The 10,699-nt window shown below is 40.2% G+C and overlaps 1 long non-coding RNA gene across 1 annotated transcript; it reads right to left on the bottom strand.

The window, feature by feature from the left end:
• Nucleotides 1-5,650: 5,650 nt before the first annotated feature.
• Nucleotides 5,651-6,522, bottom strand: LOC311629600. The gene is made up of 2 exons (XR_014796229.1): nucleotides 6,237-6,522; nucleotides 5,651-6,032 (listed from the first exon to the last, which is right to left on the bottom strand). It is a non-coding gene; the product is annotated as an uncharacterized lncRNA (long non-coding RNA).
• Between the last annotated feature and the right edge of the window lie 4,177 nt (nucleotides 6,523-10,699).

Raw genomic sequence — 10,699 nt, 5'->3', positions numbered from 1 at the left:
GTTTCTCCCCTGACTCCATCCCTTCCACTCTCTTAAAAAAAAAAAAAAAAAAAAAAAAAAAAATCAATGGCCGGGCTGAAGGGCCGCCCCCCCCCCCCCAGTGTACAAATTTCATGCACTGGGCCTCTAGTATAAAATAAAACAAAAGTTAATTTCTCCTAAGAAAAAAGTGAAACCTATTTTGCTAAGGGGAGAAACTGAGGCTCATTGAAATAACAGAACTTCTCCAGGTCCCCAAGTTTTGTTGAAATTCTTGAAGAGGACACACATATGGGCAACTCTGTTGTTAGTGCTTAATCTTTCTAAAAAAAAAATCCCAGAAACCAGAGTTTCTGGTCAAGTGCTCTACTGGAGCAACAGGCTTTAGAAAAACATGAAAAATCCCACTGTGATGAAAGAGATTCATTTGTTTTCAAGTTGTGGCCCTTCCATCCTCTAGGTGGCCCCTGCCCTATTGCCTGTGTCTTCAGCTTCAATTTATAATCTTCTACCCACCCAAGCCTTGTCATGCTTATGCACTGGGATTCTACAATGAGGTTAAGGTGTGAACCTGAAGGAAGCTTTTAAGGACAGAGTTGAGTTGGGGATAGGGGAGAAAGATTGAAAGAAAGGAAAAGCAATTAGGAGACCCCATGGTTGGCATAGTGAAGGAGCATGTGTTGGAAAGGCCCAGCAGATGGAAGGCCTGCTGAGTGTGGTTTTGGAGGCCAAGACAGTGCCTTTGGTTTTGTGGTACAGCTTCCAGTGGGAGAGCTCACTGCCCAGTGCACTGTGACTAGAATAGCCAGCTGTGAACACCCTCCCCTATCAAGATTTCTTTTATGTGCTTGCACTGCCAGATCTCAGTGTTCCCAGATATAAGGCTTGGGCTTTGCAGTATATCCCCTGAGGAGTAAATATCGGCTGCCAGAAAAGAACTCCATGCCCCAGCTTGGAGGTTCAGTAGATGATGAGTGCAAGTTTTTCTGGAAGAGAAAATGAGATGCCCTGCAGGCCAATCTTTAAAAACTGCAAGGTGCCAGGCTAATGGGAAGAGAGCTAGATAGGTGGGCTTTCTTGCAAAGGAGAAAACCTCAGAACTGCTGGCTTAGCTCCTGAAGGGAATTGCAAGATTCTCTTTGCACTTCTGAAGGCTGCATAATTTAAAATTCTCTTTGGCAGTGCTGAGGCTAACTCAGGTTGGAGGTCTGGCTCTGACACTTAATCTGGGTTACCTAGTGCAATTTTCTCCTCTGAAACATGAGGATAATAACCCTCTGCCATACTGGATTGTGATAGATAATGCTTGTAAAATACCTAGCAGTGTCCAAGCATATACTAGAAGCTTGATAAATGGTTATTGACAGGAGATTATATATATATATATATATATATATATATATATATATACACACACACATACACACACACACACACACACATACAGAAAACAGCTATCAATTATTGAGCTCCTAGTGTGTGCAGGGTATTTACATTGTATGTATTAATTAGCTCAATCCTAAGAGGAACACACTACAGTTCACATATTCATCATCCTCATTTTACAGATGAGGAAATAGAAGCTTAGAGATTAAGGAACTAGTGCAAGGTCACAGCCTAGTGTCATGGGCAGTGCAGAGAGGAGACTCTTTGGATGTCAAGTAAAGAAGCACTGGGAAGGTGGATTGAATTTTACATTTTCTCCTCTTCTAGTGACAACTCTGTGAAATTATGCTTTTGTCATTTAAAAAATGATACACTAGAGGGTGCCAAATACACAACCTGTGACTTAAAAAGAAAAAAACAATAATGCAGTTCCCAGTGATACAAGACATATAATTAGTAATGGATTCAAGCCAAAAGGCCCTCCCAAAAAGTGTATGACGCAGTTTATAATTAAAAGGCTACATTTCTATTTTCTCAGTTAAAAAAAAAGAAAATCATGCTTTATATTGAGTAATTCATAATTAGTCTCTACTTTATACTTAGTCTCTACTTTATACTTATTCAAAGAGCCTTTCAGATAGGTGTTTAATTTCTTTTTGCTCTTCCTACTGAGTGGCAAAGGGAAAGGGAGGGTAATCTGGTCAGAGTAGGGTAACCTGGATAAAATACATTTTTTTTTTAAAATTGCACTGAGGTATATTTTATTCTTTAAAATTTATTTAGTAAAATAAAACATATACATATATTTTTATTGATTTTAGAAAGGAAGAGATAGAAACATCAATGATGACAGGGAATCATTAATTGGCTGCTTCCTGCACGCCCCCTACTGGGGACTGAGCCCACAACCCAGGCATGTGCCCCGACAAGTATCAAACCCAGGACCTTTTAGTCCGCAGGCCAACGCTCTATGCACTGAACCAAACCGGCTAGAGCTATGCATAAATTTTTAAAAGGAAAAACTCATACCCAAGAGTTTAAAATGAATAGAAACAAGACCTTATCCTCCACCTTAAATTCAAGAGGAAACACTTTTATAGGTAACTCTAGATTTCTAAACAATGTTTGATTCTATTTTTTGATTTATCAAACTGACATTACTTTTTTTTTTCCTTTATGAAAACTGAGGACTTAGCAAACAGAATATCCATCTCTTTGATATTTTGTGGAAATCAGTCACAATGACAGTTTACAAAATAGTTTTTATTTTTCCTACTACTATACGAGCAATATTTCATTATTGTAGAACATTTTAAAAATAAAGAGGAAATTAACACTTTGATTCATATTCTTACACACTTCTTACATTATATATTAAATGCTCATCCTTTTATGTCTTTAAATATCCTCCCATTTCCCCCCTTTTTTTATTGTAGTATCTTCTATATATATATAAAAGACTACTATGCAAATTGTCCCCTCGGGAGTTTTACCAGGAGTTTGATCATTCCCTATGACATGCACTGACCACCAGGAGGCAGCGTGGAATGAAGAACAGCCCTGGCCAGCCACGCCTAGGAACCCTATCCATACAGGAATTTTGTGCATTGGACATCTAGTACTTACATAAAAGGTAACTGTTGTAAAGTATAAGGGACTCCAGATCTTCAACTGGATTGGGAATCCAGTAATTTCACTGCAAGATGGGGATTGTGTTTGCTGGTATCATCCAATATCAGTTAAACTGTGTCTGAAGGGGCAAAAACTTAAGAGTCCTGAAGGGATTGTAGCGATCAACTGAAACATAGGTTAAGAACTCAGTCTGGAAAGAAAAAGTTCTAATTATTCCTCAACATCTCAAGGCTCAGTGGAGCATGAATGAGTCAGTCATGGGTTTATAAGATTTATAAGTGATGAGCTTGTCCATTTTTCAGTGGAAGATAAATCTCTTTAGTGGTATGTTTATTTTTCATTCCCTTATACATTATCACAAAAAGTACAGACTAAAAAACCAAAATTATGACCTGTCTCTGCTCCTTTGCCTGATTCCAAACTGTAGGGGGCAAGTTTTGGAGAAGCATTATGGCCTCCTGTCATTATGGCAACCTAAAATGAACCTGGGAAGAGGCTAGTCTACCTCTTCATTCCCTGTGAAATAAAATAGCACATAACTTGGGCTTGCCCATCACCCCAACAGAATACTCATCCTGTACAAAGTTCTGCAAAAAAAAAAAAAAGGGGGGGGGGTGGTCAAGTTCAATAAAAGCATAACATTCCTTAGGAACTGGGAGCCTGGGAGATGGAAAACATGCCCAAGAGACATCAGACAAACACCAGCTCATTTAGGTGGGGGAAGGCCATTCCCATGGGGCTGGAGACTCAAAAACACTTTTCTAACCCAACACAACATGGCAGTGAGCAGACAGGTGCTCAATAAGTCCACATAGCTTTTTGTTTATTCTTGATTAACCTTTATGCTAGATACTATGCTGTGCCAGGCATTTTTTAAGGGCTTTGCAAAGCTTACCTCATTCGATCCATTAACAAAGAGGCTCAAGAGAGATTAACGTTTTCAATTTGGACACAGCTGTTGAGAGGCTGGGGAGTTAGAATTCAAATACAGGCCGGTGCCAAGGTAGGCCCCTAGCAGAGTAACCCCAGCCCTGCGCAGTCATTTCCTCCTCCCGCCGTGCGGGACAATGGACTTCCGGGCGTTGCCGGCGTTTCCGGAAGATGGCGGCCACGCCAGGCTCCGAGTACGAGCCGAGAGCCTCGCGGCCGGAGGCAGTTGGGAGTGGCATTCTGCTATTTGGGGAGAAAACGAGGAGCTGGTGAGATGAATGAGTCAGGCCCTAAACATAAACAACAAAAAGCTAACGCCCTGGGCCGTGGGGCCCTCGAGAAGCCCGGGGCGGAAGTGGGCGGGCCGAGCGTCCCCTCGCCGCCCCGGCGCCCCGCCGCGGAGGAAGTGCGTTTCTCTCGGGGTTCCTCCGGAGCCCAACGGCCAGGTCGGCAGCTCCCGCGGCGCATCCCTCCCGGGCCGTCTCTGCCCTCCGCTAACCCGCGGCTCTCTGGGCCGCCGGCGCGGGGGCCGCTCTCTGGCGCGGGCCGCGGCGGAACGGGCGCGCCGGCCCCAGCCCGCGGGAGGGCGGGCGTCTCCCCTTGTGACGCAGGAAGCGGCCGGGTGACGCCCTTGGCGGCCCAGCCGCGCAGCCCCCGCGGCGTTTCTTCCGGGCCCGCGGCCGACGTTGGGGCGGCTGGGCTGAGTCCACGGGGGCAAAATGCCACCGCCCCGAGGGCGCGAGGGAGGTCGCGACGAGGAGCTTTCTCTAAGTATCAAGTGGCTGGTGGGCCCTCAATGGGATCCTGGTTGTGTCCATAGTTTTGACTTATCGTAGACAATAAAAGGGCCTATGTAAAAGTGTAAAACGCCCCTCCTTCGTTGGTCAGACGGTAGGAAGAGGGCTTCCGTTCTCTCGGTGCTGCCTGCTGGAGTGAGATGCCTAGGTGCTGGCTTCTCGCCGCACTTGGAAGTGAGCAGGTTTCTTCAAGGTCAGCCGAGAGTGGGGGTCGTATCTGGAAGCCAGAACAACACAACATACGCATTCGTCACAGGCCTTATTACTGAATCTTCTATCGAAACTTGAACACTTGTCTAGTGATTCCTAACTAGGAGTCCATAGGTAGAACTGACTTGTGTATGCAACTATAAAATACACGTCCAAACGCTGACAAGGGATTGACATGGGGCTGTCCAAAGGCCCGTGGTACAGAAAGTAGTTTAGAATCCCTGCGTTATTTGGGGGTGAGGAAAGCATCTCTGGAAGCAAACCACTTGCTTAGAGACAAATATATAAAGCTTTCTTTGGTTGGTCATTTATGCTTATTTTCTGGGAGCTTGAAACAACCAAAATTTGTTTTGGCTAGTCAAGTGTGTCCTAGGAAAAAGTACAACTCATTCGAAGTCCTACTTCAAAGGTCTACTCCAGAAATTAAGCTGTCATGTTGCCTGTCCATTATTTTCCATCTTCTTTTTTGGAATCAGATGTTGGCTCTTTATTTCAAATAATTTTGTTCCATTAACCATCAGAAAAGGAGGGATTCTGTACAATCACTATCTTAGTCCACACGATGTTTAGAGCTGTGTTCCTTATGTACAAAGAACTCCCTTAACTAGTTTCCAGTTGTGACGGGGTTCACAGGATACTGATGTAACTTGCTAAAAGAAATTTTTAAAGCCTATGAACAAATTGTTATTTGAATAGCAGTGTTAGTTTTTTTAAAAAAAATATTTTTATTGATTTTTAGAGAGGGAGACTGATTGGTTGCCTCCCACACACACCCTAACCAAGGATTTAAGTGGAAATCTCTTATATGTGCTGAATGGGAATCTGGTGATTATTTGGTGCATGGGACAACGCTAAATAGAGCCACACCAGCCAGGGCTAACAGTATTAGTTTTTTGTTAAACCCATTATACAGATAGGTAATTTCTTTTAGGTTAAAAAAAAATTGTTAATCCCCTTAATTCATTTGACCAGACAAGTCCCCTCCCCTCAAAACGAATCTTTGAAAGTGCTATTCTCTGATATCCTACAATGGACATATCTTATGTGGTTGCCTTTAAGCATGTAGTTTTCCTAGTCAATAGGCATAGAGCAGGGGTCCTCAAACTTTTTAAAGTGGGGGCCAGATCACGGTCCCTCAGAGAGCTGGAGGGCCGGACTATATGAACTACTAATTCCTACTGTAACACCTCGGCTGCGCTCACTGCCCAAAAAACCTGGCGGGCTGGATCAGCCTCCTCTGCGGGCCGCATGTGGCCCGCGGGCCGTAGTTTGAAGACCCCTGGCATAGAGGAAGGGACTAACAAATCTCAGGTGTGATGCAATTATTGTGTGCAGCTCAAAATAGTTCTCTCCCCTTCCTTTCTCTGTAGTACTGACTTGTAAAAGTCATAGCTCCTTTAAAAAAAAATAAATTAGCCGAAGCCGGTTTGGCTCAGTGGTAGAGCGTCAGTCTCCGGACTGAAAGGTCCCAGGTTCGATTCCGGTCAAGGGCATGTACGTTGGTTGCGGGCACATCCCCGGTAGGGGGTGTGCAAGAGGCAGCTGGTCAATGTTTCTCTCTCATTGACATTTCTAGCTCTCTATCTCCCTTCCTCTCTGTAAAAAATCAATAAAAATATATATTAAAAAAAAAATAAATTAAAAAAATTAAAAAATTAAAAAAAAATCCATGATTGTTCAAATAATCTAATAATCCTTAGAGTTGTTCATACTATGCCCTACAAAATTTGCATTCCTAAAGGCTTGTTAAAATATTGAACTGGTTTTCATAAAATATCCCATAAATGAGGAATAATGTTATGGTATCATTTCTTATATTTTAAAAGCAGAGACAGTCTCTTCATTGCTGTTTCAGTATTTCAAAAAAGGAACATTATTTGATAATAGTTATCTTTTCAAAAACACAGATAGGATTGAGTTGATTTTGACTTCGTAGTTTGACCCAAGATCCACATTTTAAGGACCATTGGCTTAGAGACAAATACATAAAGCTTTCTTTGGTTGGTCCCAGGTTATCCTTGCAACTTAAAAGATTTTGTAGAATCAGATGGAAAATATCTATGGAGGTATAACAAGAGACCAAATTGAATAATTTGTGCAAAATCATACATTTGCTTTGAAATTCTTTAAGTCCTGTTGTGTTATAAAAAAGCATCACAACCAAATGAAATGTGTAGGATGGAGAAAAATGTTTCACAAATGCTTTTTTATGATTAAAACTTACAATTTTTAATCATAAAAATTGGTTATTGGTCTTGGTTAATGTTGACTAAAGGCCTAGGCTGAGGTAAAAGTGTTAGTAGTTGGCAAATAGAACCTTTGCAGACTCAGGACCTGAATCAAATTATTTAAAAAAAAAACAAACCCAAACTGTACTGCAGTCACTTTGGCAAATACCTGGTCAAATTTGTTGGCTAAATACAGTGAGATGTTTCCCAAAGATGTTAAACAGAGGCTATGTGCCTCTGTGACAAGCAGCTAGAGTTCTTATATAAGACTTAGTGTTATATAAGGCTTAGTGGGAATATGTACCAAGAACCAGTGCCATATGGTAGAACATAGAATCCGATTATTTGCCACTCCCTAACAAATATTAAAATATACTTGTCTAGGTCCTGGCTGGATAGCTCAGTCGGTTAGTCATCCTAATACACCAAGGTTGCGGGTTTGGTCCCTGATCAGGGCACCAAGCAGCAACCAATGAAATGCATAAGTGGCAAAACATAGATGTTTCTTCCTCCCTAAAATCTATCTATATGCATACTGTATTTGTACATTGCCCATAACTGCTAAATGATTCTGTATAAGAAAAAAAACTTAAAGGAGGAAGTTTTGCCAGCTGAAAGTGAGAAACATAACCTTAGGAGGAACAATATGTACTGTAAACTTTAAAACTTGAGAGGATTGATCTCATGTTTTTACAAAAAAAAAAAAAAAAAATCTAAAAAAGATAAATGCATGGGATTTGTAAACAAAAGGTATTTTTGCAATGTAAACTCCCTATGCCTTCTCTCCTGTGAAACTGTCAGTAAAATACATTTACTTACTGTCCCACAAAATAAATTCTTTTGGGGGAACATAATTAAGTATACAGCCTTGTTTTAAATTTTCATGAGTTTTGCTCATGGGATGTACATGCATCAAGGACCCATTTTTACAAGGTTTGATCATTTGTAAAATGCTAACACCTTATTGAAGAGTCCATCATCTTGAAAATCTTAAAGTATTCATAATTTGTGATCCTATTGTATTAAAACTTTTGACTTAGGGGCATCTTTGAGGGTTGTTTCCCAGTGAGGAGGCAAATAATCTTTTTTTATTAATAAAATAACATTTTATTAATGTCATTTATCCTATTATTTTATTCCTTTTGAATATTGAGTGAGTATGACAGAGGCTTTAGCTCACAATTGAAGCTACTAGTTTGTTTCTATTTATAATAAAAATATTGCCAACATATTTCAGAGAATGTTGTACAACCAACTTCCCTAGTACTCAGTAGGTAAGAGTGATATTAAAACACATACTAGAGATGTATTAAATAAAACTTAGTTCTTATGATGTATCTTCTTTAATTACATTTTCTTCCTATATATATGTCATGAAGATATAGGTTATAAAGACCTATACTAATTGTATTTAATTATCTGCCTGTTCATTAGCCAGTTTGTAATATTTGTATTTTTGACTCCCTGGTTAAACTGGCTTTTCTATATACTAATGGATCACTCTTACTAGTTGCCATTTGTTTCTTAAACAGCTTTTTGTTTAGTTTGCTTATGGAATGAGCAATTCCAAATGCTATTTGCCACCTATCCACCCAATCCTTCATGTTTTGTGGGACAGAATAAGTTTAGGATATTGTATTCTGTTCTAGAGAATGAGGAGAAAAAAAAAAGGCTGTCTAAAAATGCAAACCAACTACCTCAATAATGTTGGCTATTTAAACATAGGCCAGTTACTTGTTGGGCAAACTAATGTGTGCATTTAGAGGGGAAAACCTTGGCTTTTTGGCTGATCCTAAATTCTAGCAGTCCCCACTGTTTGTTAAACTTATGTTGAATGGAGCAAGACTGACCTCTGTGATAGCCTACAGATAACATCTAATTTCAAGATTTACCTTTGGGAAAACTCTGGTCCTAGGAATAGTGATTATTGAGTCTCCAGGGGTAACAGAAACAAAATGATTGATAAATAACAAAATATGAAGGCTGTAATTCCATCCTTATCTCTGCTGTTGGGTGCTTATATACCATCTTATTTATAACCGCAGTCACTTGTAAATTACTCCCCAGTGCTTCTTTGAATAGTAAGAATGATTAACACAATGGAATGTGGGACTAAATGCCACACCTCATTTGTTCCTACTGCCATGAATAAAATTTCTTCCCATCTCACAATTCTTATCCATACAGGGTAGGCAAAAGTAGGTTTATAGTTGTTCATATGTAGGACATGGAGGGTTATTACAATAGCTTTATTAACTCAAAAGAATGTCACAATGCACTTAGGTTTAATCTCGTAAGTGCTCAAATTGCCGGCCTTCATTATTTACACATTCTTGTAGTCGACTTGCTATATTTGAGCACACTTTGACACAGAGTTCTTTATTGTCATCAATTTCTTGACATGCTTCTCTTATGCAACAAATCATATCATCCACAGTACGTGGTTTTCGTGAAAAGACTTTATCTTTGACAACACCCCAAAAGAAGAAGTCCATTGGAGTGAGGTCTGGTGATCGTGGTGGCCATTCCACTGGCCCTCGTCGACCTATCCACCTGTTGGGTAATTGTTCATCAAGAAATTCACGTACTGTTACAGCACAGTGTGGAAGAGCTTCGTCTTGCTGAAAGAAGAAATCATCATTATTATGCTGTCTCTGTAATTGTGGCAAAACAGTGCCCCTTAGCATGTTGAGATACAGGTCGTGTGTAACAGTTGTATGGAAAAAAATAGGTCCAAGTACCCCTTTACAGGAAAGACCTGCCCAAACTGTAATCCCTGGCTGATTCAACTGTCCTTCTATCATTACATGGGGATTTTCTCTTGAATAGTAGACACAGTTGTGCCGATTTACAGCACCTGAAAGTTTGAAATGAGCTTCATCGGACCACGTAATTTTATCAATGATGCCATTGCCTTGTCTTTCTTCATTCAGAACCACTTCACAGAATTGTAAACGACGATCTGGATCATCCTCTAGTAACCCATGAAGCAATCTTGGCCGATATGTTTTCAAACCTAAACGTTGCATAATACGACTCAAAGATCTACAAGAAATGCCCAATTCAATAGAAGCTCGTTGTTTTGATTTTTTGGGGCTCTCTGTAAATGCCTGACTTACTAATATTTCATTTTCCTGGGTGGTAATACTGACTGGTCGACCACTTTTTGGAGCATTACAGATGGACCCAGTTTCATCAAATTTATCACGTATTCTATAAATTGTTTGTCTACTTGGAGAAGGTGTATCAAATTCTTCAGCCCATTTCTGTCGAACCTTTTCGGCATTCTCCGTCTTCCAGTATTGTTTAAGTATCCATTTTCGTTGGTCATTGGTTAAATTACCAGCCATCATTACTTACCTAAAAAGAGAAATCTTAAGTAAGGATACAAAATTAACAATAATAAAACAAGTAAATACAAGGATAAACTGTTTTATGTGCTCACAACTATAAACCTACTTTTGCCAACTCCTGTATGATCTTAAATGCAATTGTGTTGAATTTGTGCCTTTTAGGTTATAAAACACCATAGCTAAT

This window comes from Pipistrellus hanaki, assembly GCF_964339955.1.
Source record: "Pipistrellus hanaki genome assembly, chromosome: 10".
Classification (NCBI taxonomy): Eukaryota; Metazoa; Chordata; class Mammalia; order Chiroptera; family Vespertilionidae; genus Pipistrellus; species Pipistrellus hanaki.
The sequence above is the reverse complement of the archived record's forward strand: the minus strand, read 5'-3'. Positions and strand labels throughout refer to the sequence as shown.